This window comes from Leuciscus leuciscus, assembly GCF_965113295.1.
Source record: "Leuciscus leuciscus genome assembly, chromosome: 22".
NCBI lineage: Eukaryota > Metazoa > Chordata > Actinopteri > Cypriniformes > Leuciscidae > Leuciscus > Leuciscus leuciscus.
This window is the reverse complement of record NC_138746.1, coordinates 27,851,463-27,869,818: the sequence shown is the minus strand read 5'-3', so window position 1 is coordinate 27,869,818 and position 18,356 is coordinate 27,851,463.

Genomic DNA, 18,356 nt, shown 5'->3' with positions numbered 1-18,356 from the left:
TCATTAAAATGTATTCATTTTTAGCATTTAGTCATTTATTTGTAATAAACACTTTAAGTGGGCTATTTAAAAATTGTTATATATGTTAAATTATGTTTTTAAAACATAAGCGCAGAGTGTAGGTGTGTGTGTGTCGAAAGAATTTGTCCGCAGCTGCAAAAAAACAAAAAAAACAGTCAAAAACCCCACTGTTAGTGTTTTGTAAGGAACAGGCAAATATGTAAAATATAGCAGGAGACATTTTAATTGTTTACTAATAAAACAGTTTTTTTTTTATGTCAGTGTGGGCTATAGCCACGAAGTTGACGAATCGCGATCTTCGCAGCGCCAGAGAGAAATGCACATTTCATACGAATTAGGCCTACATAAGCAGCGCAGTCTGTTTTCTTTCGTTTTGAATTGTTCTGCTTAAAAGTAGACATTTCAAGCTATCTATATGTCTCAGGTCTGTGATGCGATAGGCTACCTTATAGGCCTACGCTGAGTTTCGGTTCATTATGAGACGAGCTCCAGGTTCGCCAGCGCCTCCGTGTCCTGATAATCTATTTTCTAATAGCCTTCTTATTTATTAAAACCAGACAATTTTTTTGATGAAACATCGATTAAAATTAAGATACAATTAATACAAAACGAAATTAAATTTAAAGACAGGCTTTGTGCTTTCAGTTTGAGGTCTCTGTGAAAGTTTTAAAACATTCGTTTAGTGCCGCTTTAGAGCGCTCACGTCCGTAGCTGAGAACTGTCTGAAACATGTTTTTTTCTTTTTTTTTGTGAAATAAATTTCTAAAAAAATGCGACTTAGTCCAGTGCGACTTAAGCTATAGGCCTATATGTTTTTTCTTCCTCGTGACGCATTTTTTGACTGATATGCGACTCTGGAGCGACTTATAAAATAGGCTACGGTAAGTTATTTATTATTTTTGTGCAAATGTCCCATACAGTCCCATCCTTTAAGGATTAATTTATGTCCCGTTGACCGGTCCATTGCGTTACGAATAAAAGCAGAATCAATAAAGTAAAAAATGTGATGTGCAGTCAGGTTTAAGTGTGTGCTATTTGAACAAGTGTTCTCACTGATACGTTTGTTGTGATACGCGGAGATTTGACGAGTTTTATAGTCTTGATATTGTTTCTCATTCAAAAGTGGTGACGCCCCCCCCCCCCCCCCAAAAAAAAATCAGCACCCCCAACCTAAAACCTCTTCCCGCGCCCCTGAGTTCTGTTGCTTTTATATGAAAATAAATTAAATGAACAAGACACCCAAAGTACTTGTTATTTAATTCCATTCCAAATACATGTTTATCAATATTTTTTTTCTTTAATACAGACATATTATGTGTTTTTATTTATTTTCTTTTTTTATAAAAATTAAATTGCATAACCCAAAGAGATCGCACTGTCAGATAGTTTGGGAATATTCACACATAACATACACATAAAACCTGATATTAGAGTTTTAAAATCAAACATTTTAAAAGAGAACAATACATCACAGTTGTTTAAACCAATGAGCATTAAGCTGTGTCGTCAGCAAGTCGTTTCCCATCGTGCTTTTGATCAGCGCAGTCGGTGGAGAGCAACTGCGCTCGACTGCAAAATCCGACACGTGCGCCTTGCGCTCGCGAGAGATTTTTTGACTTACGTCAGCATGACATCAGAGCCAGGCAGTCCGCACTCGGACACATTTCTAACCGGCATGGACAGTGGCCAAAAGAAATCAAAGTGTCTTGACACTTTTTACAAAAGTGTTCCACCAACAAGTGCCTGTGCCGTTGTACTTTGAAGATCAGGAGCAAATTGATGCAATCCACACTCACCTGATATACATTCTGGCCAGCACACTCACAAACTCTGTGACAAGATCAAATTCACCATGGATGTCCTTTTTACATTTTTTTAATGTTTAATGTTTTTTTATTATGAAATACCCACAGATATAAAACTCAAATTAAAAAGGTAGTTTGTGTTCTCGTAACACTTTCTTTTGTCTGTGACTCTTATAGGGGGTCTACAGTGATTCTGCAGGGTCTCCAATAAGTCTTATAGTTTATCTCAGTTGCTTTGGTGCATTTCTCAGATCACAACTGAAATCACATCATCTTGTCACTTGTGCACATCATAAAAGCAATTTCTCATTATTTTATACAAATTGCAAATGCTTCTGTACATTCATGCAATTGATAATGTACAACTGTCTGCTGTTTCCTACATTATCAACTCTTTATGTCATGTTGATCAAAATATAGACCTATTATACTATTTCTCTGTTCAATTGTCATACTCAAAACATCTAGCCATTAGTTCCTTGCATAAGTCATTAAATGCAAAATGGTTGACTATAAACTGTCAAGCATGTTTTCAATACATTTCTATTACACTTTTTTTCGTACAGTAAATGTGTCCTGAACTGATGAATTGGCAAAAAGCATTGGCAATTTGTTCAAAAGTAGTTAGAGAATTTCAGTAGTGATCTGAGAAATGTACCAAAGCAACTGTGATAAAAAATTAAGGATTCAGGAATGTTATACAAAATTTAACAGTGAGTCCTGCTGCGTGTGAATTTGACAAGATCAAATTCACCATGGATGTCCTTTTTAATTTTTTTTAGTGTTTCATTTTTTTTTTATCAGTGAGCAGAAGAACTTTGACAGGAGGATAGAAAAACAGTTAAAGAAGAGTGGCAAGCCATAGGGGAGTCATCTACAGGAGTCATCATAATTCATAAATGGTGTTGATAAATAATGTTTTTGTGAACAACAATATTGTCTCTTTCTTCTAAATGGCCCTTGGAATTTTAGAAAAGGGATAAATTGCGTTTGTCTTCATAAAATGCTATGTAGGACACTGTTTTGTAGCTGTATGACGACCAATAGTGAATAGTACAGCAGATATTTAATCGAGGATCCATATGATTACACGGTGCTGTATGTCTAATGGGCTAAATATGGTTAATATCTAAATGTAACTTTATATAAATTCACAACAACATATTTCACTCAGTCTCCTGTATATAAAAACATACAGTGAATATTCTATATTCAATATTCAATTAACTATTCTACAGTAGGTCATATATAAATATTCTACAGTAGGTCATATATCATTACTTGTCATCTGATCCAACTGTGTGCATTATACATTTTTTAATTCACAAAAATAGGTCTTCTGTAGGCTGAATAAAACAACAACACGTTGTGCAATTTTTACATTGCATTGCATTGCAGACCAAAACTAAATCATTCCCATGTTCATTAAAGAGATAACGTGTGTTGTTGCATTGCATTGCACTAACGATCTAACGTTGTGCACTTAAGAATAACATATAAGTTATGCACATTTCTCATTGTATTGCACACCAGAACTAAATCATTCCCATGTTCATTAAAGATATAACGTGTGTTGTTGCATTGCATTTCATTGCATTGCGTTTCACTAATGATCTAACGTTGTGCACTGAAGAATAACATATCCCACTGCGCAATGTGACGTCGTAGTGACGTCATTTTCATGTAATTTTTGGACGTCCAAATTTGGTCCATTGAAGGGGTTGTTTTGTAACGCCAGGCGACGTCTTTTTTCGACGTCTTCCGCACGTCATTTTTCGACGTCTTTCGCACGTCATTTTTCGACGTCTTCCGCACGTCATTTTTCGACGTCCATCCACAAAAGTTTGTTTACAATAAATCGCGCTCAGTGCTCTCAAACAAAACATCGGCTTCACACACACACACACACACACACACACACACACACACACACACACACACACACACACACACACACACACACACACACACACACACACACACACACACACACACACACACACACACACACACACACCTTGCTTTACCTGGGACTCGAACTCGTGATCATCTGCTCCACGTGCCAACGCCCTACTGTTTGAGCTACAGAGAGAGTGATATAATTTATGATTATCGCGTTTAGGCTAAAAATAGGTTCGGCGCTTGGATCACGAGCATCTTGCAGTACATTTAAAATATTTAAAATATAATATTTTAAATATTTTAAAAATATATTACATTTTAAATATAGCGATTTGGAAACGTGGATGGAGCAGTGAATAGGTTCATTACACAGCAAAATGACACGACAAACTCGCGTTTTGGAAAAGAGCTCTTCATTTGTAAATTAAAAAAAATTATAATAATCATGTAAATTTCCTGCACCTGTCATAGACGGCCAAAAAATTACCCAGTTCAGGTCCAATGTTGAACGTAAATATGACGTCCAAGTTGGGTCATGGTTGGACGTCCAAATAGTGGACCTAGTTTGGACGTCGAAAAAAATCACCCAGTTCAAAGGTCCAATGTTGAACGTCAATATGACGTCCAAGTTGGGTCATGGTTGGACGTCCAAATAGTGGACCTAGTTTGGACGTCGAAAAAAATTACCCAGTTCAAAGGTCCAATGTTGAACGTCAATATGACGTCCAAGTTGGGTCATGGTTGGACGTCCAAATAGTGGACCTAGTTTGGACGTCGAAAAAAATTACCCAGTTCAAAGGTCCAATGTTGAACGTCTATATGACGTCCAAGTTGGGTCATGGTTGGACGTCCAAATAGTGGACCTAGTTTGGACGTCGAAAAAAATTACCCAGTTCAAAGGTCCAATGTTGAACGTCTATATGACGTCCAAGTTGGGTCATGGTTGGACGTCCAAATAGTGGACCTAGTTTGGACGTCGAAAAAAATTACCCAGTTCAAAGGTCCAATGTTGAACGTCTATATGACGTCCAAGTTGGGTCATGGTTGGACGTCCAAATAGTGGACCTAGTTTGGACGTCGAATAGATGTCCAGAATTGGTCATGGACCGACGGACCCAATATAGACATGATCTGCACGTCTATCCGACGTCCAATGTTTAGTGGGATAGGTTATGCAGTTTTTGTATTGCATTGCATTGCACACCAGAACTAACTCATTCCCATCTTCATTAAATAGATAACATGTGTGTTGTTGCATTTTACTGCACAAACGATCTAACGTTGTGCATTGAAGAAAAACATATAAGTTATGCACATTTCTCATTGCATTGCATTGCACACCAGAACTAAATCATTCCCATGTTCATTAAAGACATAACGTGTGTTGTTGCATTGCATTGCACTAATGATCTAAAGTTGTGCATTGAAGAAAAACATATAAGTTATGCACATTTCTCATTGCATTGCATTGCACACCAGAACTAAATCATTCCCATGTTCATTAAAGAGATAACATGTGTGTTGTTGCATTGCATTGCACTAACGATCTAACGTTGTGCACTTAAGAAGAACATAGGTAATGCAATTTTTGCATTGCATTGCATTGCACTCCAGAACTACATCATTCTCATGTTCATTAACGAGATAACATATGCTTTGTTGCATTGCATTTCATTGCATTGCGTTGCACTAACGATCTAACGTTGTGCACTTAAGAATAACATATAGGTTGTGCAATTTTTACATTGCATTGCATTGCACACCAGAACCCATGTTCATTAAAGAGATGACATGTGTGTTGTTGCATTGCATTGTATTGCATTGCATTGCACACCAGAACTAAATCATTCCAATGTTCATTAAAGAGATAATGTGTGTTGTTGCATTGCATTGCACTAACGATCTAACGTTGTGCACTGAGGAATAACATATAAGTTATGCACTTTTCGCATTGCTTTGCATTGCACAGAACTAACTCATTCCCATGTTCATTAAAGAGATAACGTGTGTTGTTGCATTGTATTGCATTGCACTGCATTGCACTAACGATCTAACGTTGTGCATTGAAGAATAACATACAGGTTATGCACTTATTGCTTTGCATTGCATTGCACACCAGAACTAACTCATTCCCATGTTCATTAAAGAGATAACATGTGTGTTGTTGCATTGCACGCACGATCTAACGTTGTGCATTGAAGAAGAACATAGGCTATGCTCTTCTTGCATTGCATTGCACACCAGAACTAAATCATTCCAATGTTCATTAAAGAGATAATGTGTGTTGTTGCATTGCATTGCACTAACGATCTAACGTTGTGCACTGAGGAATAACATATAAGTTATGCACTTTTCGCATTGCTTTGCATTGCACACCAGAACTAACTCATTCCCATGTTCATTAAAGAGATAACGTGTGTTGTTGCATTGCATTGCAAACCTGGGAATGATTTTGTTCTGGTGTGCAATGCACTGCAATGCTTCAAGTGCATAATCTGTATGTTATGCTTCAAGTGCACAACGTTAGATCGTTAGTGCAATGCAATGCAAGAAGTGCATAGGCATAGCCTATGTTTCTTTAATGATGCTCAACGTTAGATCGTTTGTGCAAAGCACATAATGTTATTACAATGGTACGCTTTTGACGTACTGAACATATTTCTGGCCAAAGAGTCCTTAAAGATGTTATTCCATCCTGACAAAAGTCCATTTTTGACATACTGAATTTTTTTCTGGCCAAGGAGTACTCGAAACTTGACCTTTCTATATATACTAGTGGACTCTTGTGTTACACTGTAAAAAAATTTAAATTAGTCTGACGTATTTCTCATTGAGCCAATGTTAACAGACTATTGCAACAAGACACTTGGGCCATTTAAAAAATTTTGATGTGACCCGTCACTAGAAAATTTTGACGGAGAGGTTAGACATATTTATCATCAGATGGAGTCTATAATTTTACATAGTTTAAAAACTTTTTAGGGAACCTTTGACCAGAAATAATAATAGAATTATTAAGATAATAATAGTAATAATAATTAGATGCGAAAGTTCGTCGAGACAAACTTTAAGTTGGCTTGAGAAAGTTTGGACAAGAATGTTTTTTGTTAGGCAGTTGCTAGGGTATTCTGGGTGGTTTCTAGGCGGTTGCCTGGGTGTTCTGGGTGGTTGCTATGTTGTTGCTAGGCAGTTGCTAAGGCATTTTGGTTGGTTGCTAGGCGGTTGCTAGGGTGTTGCTAGGAGGTTGCTAGGGTGTTCTGGGTGGTTGCTATGGTGTTGCTAGGCGGTTGCTAAGGTACTCTGGGTGGTTGCAAGGCGGTTGCTAGGGTCTTTTGGGTGGTTGCTAGGGTCTTTTGGGTGGTTGCTATGTGGTTGCTAGGCTGTTCTGGGTGGTTGCTATGGTGTTTGCTAAGGTATTCTGGGTGGTTGCTAGGCGGTTGCTATGGTGTTCTGGGTGGTTGCTAGGATATTTTCAGTGGTTGCTATGGTCTTTTGGGTGGTTGAGGCGGTGAGGCGGTGGTTTGCTAGTGTGTTCTGGGTGGTTGCTAGGATATTATGGGTGGTTGCCAGGGTCTTTTGGATGGTTGCTAGGTGGTTGCTAGGGTGTTCTGGGTGGTTGCTAGGCGGTTGCTATGGTGTTGCTAAGCAGTTGCTAAGGTATTTTGGGTGGTTGCTAGGGTGTTTCTAGGCGGTTGCTAGTCTGTTCTGGGTGGTTGCTATGGTGTTGCTAGGCGGTTGCTAATGTATTCTTGGTGGTTGCTAGGCGGTTGCAATGGAGTTCTGGGTGGTTGCTAGGATATTTGTCAGTGGTTGCTATGGTCTTTTGGGTGGTTGAGGCGGTTGCTAGGGTGTTATGGGTGGTTTCTAGGGTGTTCTGGATGGTTGCTAGGCGGTTGCTAGGATATTTTTGGTGGTTGCTAGAAGGTTTCTAGGGTCTTTTAGGTGGTTGCTAGGGTGTTCTGGGTGGTTGCTATGGTGTTATGGATGGTTACTAGGGTGTTCTGGGTGGTTGCTATGGTGTTGCTAGGCGGTTGCTAAGATATTTTGGGTGGTTGCTAGGGTGTTGCTAGGTGGTTGCTAGGGTGTTCTGGGTGGTTGCTAGGCGGTTGCTATGGTGTTGCTAAGCAGTTGCTAAGGTATTTTGGGTGGTTGCTAGGGTGTTTCTAGGCGGTTGCTAGGCTGTTCTGGGTGGTTGCTATGGTGTTGCTAGGCGGTTGCTAATGTATTCTTGGTGGTTGCTAGGCGGTTGCAATGGTGTTCTGGGTGGTTGCTAGGATATTTTCAGTGGTTGCTAGGGTGTTTAAAGGCGGTTGCTAGGCTGTTCTGGGTGGTTGCTATGGTGTTGCTAGGCGTTTGCAATGGAGTTCTGGGTGGTTGTTAGGCGGTTGCAATGGAGTTCTGGGTGGTAGCTAGGATATTTTCAGTGGTTGCTATGGTCTTTTGGGTGGTTGAGGCGGTTGCTAGGGTGTTATGGGTGGTTACTAGGGTGTTCTGGATGGTTGCTAGGCGGTTGCTAGGACATTTTTGGTGGTTGCTAGAAGGTTTCTAGGGTCTTTTGGGTGGTTGCTAGGGTGTTCTGGGTGGTTGCTATGGTGTTATGGATGGTTACTAGGGTGTTCTGGGTGGTTGCTATGGTGTTGCTAGGCGGTTGCTAAGATATTTTGGGTGGTTGCTAGGGTGTTGCTAGGTGGTTGCTAGGGTGTTCTGGGTGGTTGCTAGGTGGTTGCTATGGTGTTGCTAAGCAGTTGCTAAGGTATTTTGGGTGGTTGCTAGGGTGTTTCTAGGCGGTTGCTAGGCTGTTCTGGGTGGTTGCTATGGTGTTGCTAGGCGGTTGCTAAGGTATTCTTGGTGGTTGCTAGGCGGTTGCAATGGTGTTCTGGGTGGTTGCTAGGATATTTTCAGTGGTTGCTAGGGTGTTTATAGGCGGTTGCTAGGCTGTTCTGGGTGGTTGCTATGGTGTTGCTAGGCGTTTGCAATGGAGTTCTGGGTGGTTGTTAGGCGGTTGCAATGGAGTTCTGGGTGGTAGCTAGGATATTTTCAGTGGTTGCTATGGTCTTTTGGGTGGTTGAGGCGGTTGCTAGGGTGTTATAGGTGGTTACTAGGGTGTTCTGGATGGTTGCTAGGCGGTTGCTAGGATGTTTTTGGTGGTTGCTAGATGGTTGCTAGGGTGTTCTGGGTGGTTGTTATGGTGTTGCTAGGCGGTTGCTAAGGTATTTTGGGTGGTTGCTAGGTGGTTGCTAGGGTGTTCTGGGTGGTTGTTATGGTGTTGCTAGGCGGTTGCTAAGGTATTTTGGGTGGTTGCTAGGGTGTTCTGGGTGGTTGCTAGGATATTATGGGTGGTTAGCAGGGTCTTTTGGGTGGTTGCTAGGTGGTTACTAGGGTGTTTTGTGTGGTTGCTAGGGTGTTGCTAGATGGTTGCTAGGGTGTTCTGGGTGGTTGCTATGGTGTTGCTAGGCGGTTGCTAAGATATTTTGGGTGGTTGCTAGGGTGTTGCTACATGGTTGCTAGGCGGTTGCTAGGGTGTTTTGGGTGGTTGCTTGGCGGTTGCTAGGGTGTTCTGGGTGGTTGTTATGGTGTTGCCAGGCGGTTCTTAAGGTATTTTGGGTGGTTGCTAGGTGGTTGCTAGGGTGTTGCTAGGCGGTTGCTAAGGTATTTTGGGTGGTTGCTAGGTGGTTGCAAGGGTATTTTGGGTGTTTGCTATGCGGTTGCTAAGGTATTCAGGGCGGTTGATATGGTGTTACTAGGTGGTTTGTAGTTTTCACAGATGGTTACTATGGAGTTTTTATAGAGTTCTGAGCATGATTTAACACTTAACTAATCACTATTAGCATGTAGCTATGCACTGCTAGCATGTAGCTATGCACTGCTAGCATGTGTAGCATGTTGGAAGTGCTGTTTGCTAGCATGAGTCAAAAGAGCCAAACCTCATCTCTATAAGATGTTCGGATACAGAGATATAGGTCTTGCAAAACGGTTGCTAGGGCACTCAAGTTTGGTTGCTATGGCGCTGCTTTGGAACTGGGAGCTTTAAACTTAAGAAGTTTAAAGTGGTTTGAAGTTTAAAGTAGTTTGAAGTTTATGATTTAGATGGATAGATAGATAGATAGATAGATAGATAGATAGATAGATAGATAGATAGATAGATAGATAGATAGATAGATAGATAGATAGATTTAGATAGAATGCTAGACAGACAGACACATACACACACACACACTAACTCGCTCACACACTCACTCACACTCAGAGTTTATGAGTTTAGAGTTTATAAGTGTAACAATTGATGAGTTTATAAGTGTACGAGTTTTTGAGTTTAGAGTTTATAAGTTTAAATGAGTTTACAGTTTATAAGTTTAAATGAGTTTAAGAGTTCAGAGTTTATACATTTATGAGTTTAAGAGTTCATAAGTCTATGAATTCATGACTTTATAAGTTCATTAGTTAATAAGTGTATGAGTTTAGAGTTTATAAGTTTAAATGAAGTAAATTTAGTAGTTTGAAGTTTAAATTAACTTTGTCGCCGGTTCTGTTCATAACTTTTATGGACAGAATTTCTAGGCGCAGCCAGGGGCCGGAGGGGGTCAGGTTTGGGGACCACACAATTTCATCTCTGCTCTTTGCGGATGATGTTGTCGTGTTGGCCCCATCAGACCAGGACCTTCAGCATGCACTGGGACGGTTTGCAGCCGAGTGTGAAGCGGCTGGGATGAGAATCAGCACCTCCAAATCCGAGGCCATGGTTCTCAGTCGGAAAAGGGTGGTTTGCCCGCTTCAGGTTGGTGGAGAGTTCCTGCCTCAAGTGGAGGAGTTCAAGTATCTTGGGGTCTTGTTCACGAGTGAGGGAAGGATGGAACGGGAGATTGACAGACGGATCGGTGCAGCTTCTGCAGTAATGCGGTCGCTGTACCGGTCTGTCGTGGTGAAGAAGGAGCTGAGCCGTAAGGCGAAGCTCTCAATTTACCGGTCAATCTACGTTCCTACTCTCACCTATGGTCATGAGCTGTGGGTTATGACCGAAAGGACAAGATCCCGGATACAGGCGGCCGAAATGAGCTTTCTCCGCAGGGTGGCTGGGCGATCCCTTAGAGATAGGGTGAGAAGCTCAGTCACTCGGGAGGAGCTCAGAGTAGAGCCGCTGCTCCTCCACATCGAGAGGGGCCAGCTGAGGTGGCTCGGGCATCTTTTCCGGATGCCTCCTGGACGCCTTCCCGGGAAGGTGTTCCGGGCATGTCCCACCGGGAGGAGACCCCGGGGAAGACCTAGGACACGCTGGAGGGACTATGTCTCCCGGCTGGCCTGGGAACGCCTCGGTGTCCCCCCGGAAGAGCTGGAGGAAGTGTCTAGGGAGAGGGAAGTCTGGGCATCCCTGCTTAGACTGCTGCCCCCGCGACCCGGCCCCGGATAAGCGGAAGAAGATGGATGGATGGATGGAAGTTTAAATTAGTTTAAAGTTTAAATTTAGTTTGAAGTTTAAAGTTTAATTTAGTTTGAAGTTTAATTTAGTTTGAAGTTTAATTTAGTTTGAAGTAGATAGATGAGTTTAAATGAGTCTCAATGGCTCATATAGTATAGAACGGCAGTTTGGTTTAGTCTTCAAGGTGTTTAGATTAGAATTTTTGTCGGTTGGTCAGTTTGAAAATGAAAACATTCCACAATGTTAAGTCAATGTTAAGGGAGTTTTTCCGAGTTTTGATCGTCATTTTTAGTAAAACCGTAAGTCCGATCAGTTAGAAAAGATATAGCATACAGAGTCAGAATAGTCTGAAGGTCTTAGCCGAGTTTGGAGTATGTAGAGTTAAAGCTCTAAATTTTTGTCTCAGAAGAAGAAGAATAAATAGATGGGAAAGTTCGTCGAGACAAACTTTAAGTTGGCTTGAGAAAGTTTGGAGCAGAAAGTTTTTTGCTAGGCGGTTGCTAGGATGTTATGGGTGGTTGCTATGGTGTTCTGGGTGGTTGCTAGGTGGTTGCTAGGGTGTCCTGGGTGGTTGCTAGGGTCTTTTGGGTGGTTGCTAGGTTGTTCTAGGTGGTTGCTAGGTGGTTGCTAGGGTATTATGGGTGGTTGCTAGGCGGTTGCTAGGGTGTTCTGGGTGGTTGCTAGGCTGTTTTGGGTGGTTGCTAGGGTATTCTGGGTGGTTGCTAGGCGGTTGCTAGGATATTTCTGGTGGTTGCTAGGGTCTTTTGGGTGGTTGCTAGGCGGTTGCTGGGGTGTTCTGGGTGGTTACTATGGTGTTGCTAGGCGGTTGCTAAGGTCATTTGGGTGGTTGCTAGGGTGTTGCTAGGTGGTAGCTAAGGTATTTGGGGTGGTTGCTATGGTGTTGCTAGGCTGTTTTGGGTGGTTGCTAAGGTCTTTTGGTTGGTTGCTAGGCGGTTGCTAGTGTATTTTGGGTGGTTGCTAGGCGGTTGCTAGGGCATTTTGGGTGGTTGCTAGGGTCTTTTGGGTGGTTGCAAGGCTGTTGCTAGGGTATTTTGGGTGGTTGCTAGGCGGTTGCTAGAGTGTTCTGGGTGGTTACTATGGTGTTGCTAGGCGGTTGCTAAGGTAATTTGGGTGGTTGCTAGGGTGTTGCTAGGCGGTTGCTAAGGTATTTTGGGTGGTTGCTATGGTGTTGCTAGGCTGTTTTGGGTGGTTGCAAGGGTCTTTTGGGTGGTTGCTAGGCAGTTGCTATGGTCTTCTGGGTGGTTGAGGCGGTTGCTAGGGTATTTTGGGTGGTTGCTAGGGCATTTTAGGTGGTTGCTAGGGTGTTCTGGGTGGTTGCTAGGGTATTCTGGGTGGTTGTTAGGCAGTTGCTACGGTGTTCTGAGTGGTTGCTATGGTGTTGCTAGGGTGTTCTAAGGTATTATAGGTGGTTGCTAGGGTGTTCTGGGTGGTTGTTAGGCAGTTGCTAGGGTGTTCTGAGTGGTTGATATGGTGTTGCTAGGGTGTTCTAAGTTATTCTGGATGGTTGCTAGGGTGTTCTGGGTGGTTGCTATGGTGTCCTGGGTGGTTTCTAGGTGGTTGCAAAGGTATTTTGGGTGGTTGCTAGGGTGTTCTGGGTGGTTGCTAGGCGGTTGCTAGGGTGTTCTCTGTGGTTGCTATTGTGTTCTAGGCGGTTACACACACACACACACACACATTAACTCACATACATATACACACACACACACACACACACACACACACACACACACACACTAACTCGATAACACTTACACACTCAGAGTTTATATGCGTTACAGTTTATAAGTTAAAATGAAGTAAATTTAGTAGTTTGAAGTTTAAATTATCTTAAAGTTTAAAGTAGTTTGAAGTTTAAAATAGTTTGAAGTAGATAGATAGATATATCAACCACCCAAAAGACCATAGCAACCACTGAAAATATCCTAGCAACCACCCAGAACAACATAGCAACCGCCTAGCAACCACCCAGAATACCCTAGCAACCACCTAGCAACACCCTAGCAACCACCCAAAATATCTTAGCAACCGCCTAGCAACCACCCAGAATACCTTAGCAACCGCCTAGCAACCGCCTAGAAACCACCCAAAAGACCCTAGCAACCACCCAAAATACCCTAGCAACCGCCTTGCAACCACCCAGAATACCTTAGCAACCGCCTAGCAACACCTAAGCAACCACCCAGAATACCCTAGCAACACCATAGCAACACCCTAGCAACCACCCAAAATACCTCAGCAACCGCTAGCAAAACCCTAGCAACCGCCCAAAATATCTTAGCAACCACCTAGCAACACCCTAGCAACCGCCTAGCAACCACCCAAAACACTCTAGTAACCATCCATAACACCATAGCCAACCACCCAGAAGACCCTAGCAACCGCCTAGCAACACCATAGCAACCTCCCAGAACACCCTAGCAACCATCTAGCAACACATTTACATTTAGTCATTTAGCAGACGCCTTTATCCAAAGCGACTTACAAATTAGGACTAAATTCAGCGAGTCATCATAAAGAGGCAAAAGCAACAACAAACAACAAAGAAGTGCTCAAAATACAAAGTTCAGGTATTATTCAGAGTAGCATAAGCCTGATAAGTGATGTTTCAAAGGGAAAGGAAAACATTTTTTCTTTTTTTTTTTTTTTTTTTTTTTTCTATAAGGTTAAGTGCTCACGGAAGAGATTGGTTTTCAGCTGTCTTTTGAATGTTGTCAGGGATTCTGCATTCCGGATGAGGGTGGGGAGAGCGTTCCACCAGCATGGAACTGTGAATGAGAATGTTCTGGAAAGTGATTTTGTGGCTTTCTGTGATGGAACCACGAGACGTCGCTCGTTGACCGATCGTAGGTGTCTGGTAGGGATGTAGACTCGTAGGAGTGAGTGAAAGTAGGAGGGAGCGGAGCCTGAGATAGTTCTGTAAGCAAGTGTCAGTGCCTTGAACTTGATGCGAGGTAGCCAGTGCAGAGAGATGAACAGAGGAGTGACGTGGGCCCTCTTGGGCTCGTTGAAGACAAGACGAGCTGCAGCATTCTGGATCATCTGTAGGGGTTTGGTTGCACATGCTGGAAGTCCAGCCAGAAGAGCATTGCAGTAGTCAAGCCTAGAGATGACCAGGGCCTGGACGATAAGTTGTGTTGCATGCTCAGTTAGGAAAGGCCTGATCTTCCTGATGTTGTGCAGTGCAAACCTGCAGGGATAGATAGACAACACCCTAGCAACCACCCAAAACACCCTAGTAACCATCCAAAACACCATAGCCAACCACCCAGAAGACCCTAGCAACCGCCTAGCAACCACCCAGAACACCCTAGTAATCAACCATAACATCCTACCAACCACCCAGAACACCCTAACAACCACCCAAAATACCCTAGCAACCACCTAGCAACCACCCAAAAGACCATAGCAACCACTGAAAATATCCTAGCAACACCATAGCAACCGCCCAGCAACCACCCAGAATACCTTAGCAACCGCCTAGCAACACCATAGCAACCACCCAGAACAGCCTAGCAACCACCTAGAAACACCCTAGCAACCACCCAAAATACCTTAGCAACCGCTTAGCAACACCCTAGCAACCACCCAAAGACCCTAGCAACCACCCAAAATACCCTAGCAACCGCTTTGCAACCGCCCAGAATACCCTAGCAACCGCCTAGCAACACCCTAGCAACCACCCAAAATACCTTAGCAACCGCCTAGCAACACCCTAGCAACCACCCAAAATACCTTAGCAACTGCCTAGCAACAACATAGCAACCACCCAGAACATCCTAGCAACCACCCAGAATACCCTAGCAACCGCTTAGCAACACCATAGAAACCACCCAGAATACCCTAGCAACCGCCTAGCAACACCATAACGACCACCCATAACATCCTAGCAACTGCCTAGCAAAAAACATTCTGGTCCAAACTTTCTCAAGCCAACTTATAGTTTGTCTCGACGAACTTTCGCATCTAGTTATTATTACTATTATTATCTTAATAATTCTATTATTATTTCTGGTCAAAGGTTTCTCAAAAGTTTTTAAACTATGTAAAATTATAGACTCCATCTGATGATAAATATGTCTAACCTCTCCAAGTCAAAATTTTCTAGTGACTGGTCACATCTAAATTTTTAAATTGGCCCAAGTGCAATTCTTGTTGCAATAGTCTGTTAACATTGGCTCAATGAGAAATAATACGTCAGACTAATTGAAAAATTTTGATGTGACCAGTCACTAGAAATTTTTGACTTGGGGATGTAATTTTTTTTTTACAGTGTAACATAAGAAAGAGTCCACTAGTAATATAGAAAGGTCAAGTTTCGAGTACTCCTTGGCCAGAAAAAATGTCAGTGCAACAACACACGTTATGTCTTTAATCAACATGGGAATGAGTTAGTTCTGGTGTGCAATGCAATGCGAAAAGTGCATATTGTTATTCAGTGCACAACGTCAGATCGTTAGTGCAGTGCAATGAATGCCATGCAATGCAATGCACTGCAATGCAATGAAATGCGAAAAGTACATGTGTTATTTTTCAGTTCACAACGTTAGACCGTTAGTGCAATGCAATGCAATGCAATGCAATGCAATGCAACCACACGTTATGTCTTTAATCAACATGGGAATGAGTTAGTTCTGGTGTGCAATGCAATGCAATGCAAAAAGTGCATGAGTCGACCTATGTTAGTGCAATGCAGTGGAATGCAACAACACACGTTATCTCTTTAATGAACATGGGAATTTTGATCTGGTGTGCAATGCAATGCAAAAAGTGCATAACCTATATGTTATTCTTCAGTGCACAACGTTAGATCGTTAGTGCAATGAAATGCAATGCAGTGCAAAAGCAATGCAATGCAATGCAATGCTATTGCAATGCAATGCAATGCAATGCAATGCAATGCAATGCAATGCAATGCAATGCAATGCAATGCAATGCAATTGCAATGCAATGCAATCCAATGCAATGCAATGCAATGCAATGCAATCCAATGCAATGCAATGCAATGCAATGCAATGCAATCCAATGCAATGCAATGCAATGCAATGCAATGCAACAACACACGTTATGTCTTTAATCAACATGGGAATGAGTTAGTTCTGGTGTGCAATGCAATGCGAAAAGTGCATATTGTTATTCAGTGCACAACGTCAGATCGTTAGTGCAGTGCAATGAATGCCATGCAATGCAATGCAATGCAATGCAATGAAATGCGTAAAGTACATGTGTTATTTTTCAGTTCACAACGTTAGACCGTTAGTGCAATGCAATGCAATGCAATGCAATGCAATGCAATGCAATGCAATGCAACCACACGTTATGTCTTTAATCAACATGGGAATGAGTTCTGGTGCAGTGCAATGCAATGCAATGCAATGCAATGCAATGCAATGCAATGCAATGCAATGCAATGAAAAGCGAAAAGTACATGTGTTATTTTTCAGTTCACAACGTTAGACCGTTAGTGCAATGCAATGCAATGCAATGCAATGCAATGCAACCACACGTTATGTCTTTAATCAACATGGGAATGAGTTAGTTCTGGTGTGCAATGCAATGCAATGCAAAAAGTGCATGAGTCGACCTATGTTAGTGCAATGCAGTGCAATGCAACAACACACGTTATCTCTTTAATGAACATGGGAATTTTGATCTGGTGTGCAATGCAATGCAAAAAGTGCATAACCTATATGTTATTCTTCAGTGCACAACGTTAGATCGTTAGTGCAATGAAATGCAATGCAGTGCAAAAGCAATGCAATGCAATGCAATGCAATGCTATTGCAATGCAATGCAATGCAATGCAATGCAATGCAATGCAATGCAATCCAATGCAATGCAATGCAATGCAATGCAATCCAATGCAATGCAATGCAATGCAATGCAATGCAACAACACACGTTATGTCTTTAATCAACATGGGAATGAGTTAGTTCTGGTGTGCATTGCAATGCAATGCGAAAAGTGCATATTGTTAATCAGTGCACAACGTCAGATTGTTAGTTCAGTGCAATGCACTGCAATGCAATGCAATGCAATGCAATGCAATGCAATGCAATGCGAAAAGTACATGTGTTATTTTTCAGTTCACAACGTTAGACCGTTAGTGCAATGCAATGCAATGCAATGCAATGCAATGCAATGCAACCACACGTTATGTCTTTAATCAACATGGGAATGAGTTAGTTCTGGTGTGCAATGCAATGCAATGCAAAAAGTGCATGACCTATGTTAGTGCAATGCAGTACAATGCAACAACACACGTTATCTCTTTAACGAACATGGGAATTTTGATCTGGTGTGCAATGCAATGCAAAAAGTGCATAACCTATATGTTATTCTTCAGTGCACAACGTTAGATCGTTAGTGCAATGAAATGCAATGCAATGCAATGCAACAACACACGTTATGTCTTCTGGTGTGCATTGCAATGCAATGCGAAAAGTGCATATTGTTATTCAGTGCACAACGTCAGATCGTTAGTGCAGTGCAATGCCATGCAATGCAATGCAATGCAATGCAATGCAATGCAATGCAATGAAATGAAATGCGAAAAGTACATGTGTTATTTTTCAGTTCACAACGTTAGACCGTTAGTGCAATGCAATGCAATGCAATGCAATGCAACCACACGTTATGTCTTTAATCAACATGGGAATGAGTTAGTTCTGGTGTGCAATGCAATGCAATGCAAAAAGTGCATGACCTATGTTAGTGCAATGCAGTGCAATGCAACAACACACGTTATCTCTTTAATGAACATGGGAATTTTGATCTGGTGTGCAATGCAAAAAGTGCATAACCTATATGTTATTCTTCAGTGCACAACGTTAGATCGTTAGTGCAATGAAATGCAATGCAGTGCAAAAGCAATGCAATGCAAAAGCAATGCAATGCAATTGCAATGCAATTGCAATGCAATCCAATGCAATGCAATGCAATCCAATGCAATGCAATGCAATGCGAAAAGTACATGTGTTATTTTTCAGTTCACAACGTTAGACCGTTAGTGCAATGCAATGCAATGCAATGCAATGCAACCACACGTTATGTCTTTAATCAACATGGGAATGAGTTAGTTCTGGTGTGCAATGCAATGCAAAAAGTGAATGACCTATGTTAGTGCAATGCAGTGCAATGCAACAACACACGTTATCTCTTTAATGAACATGGGAATTTTGATCTGGTGTGCAATG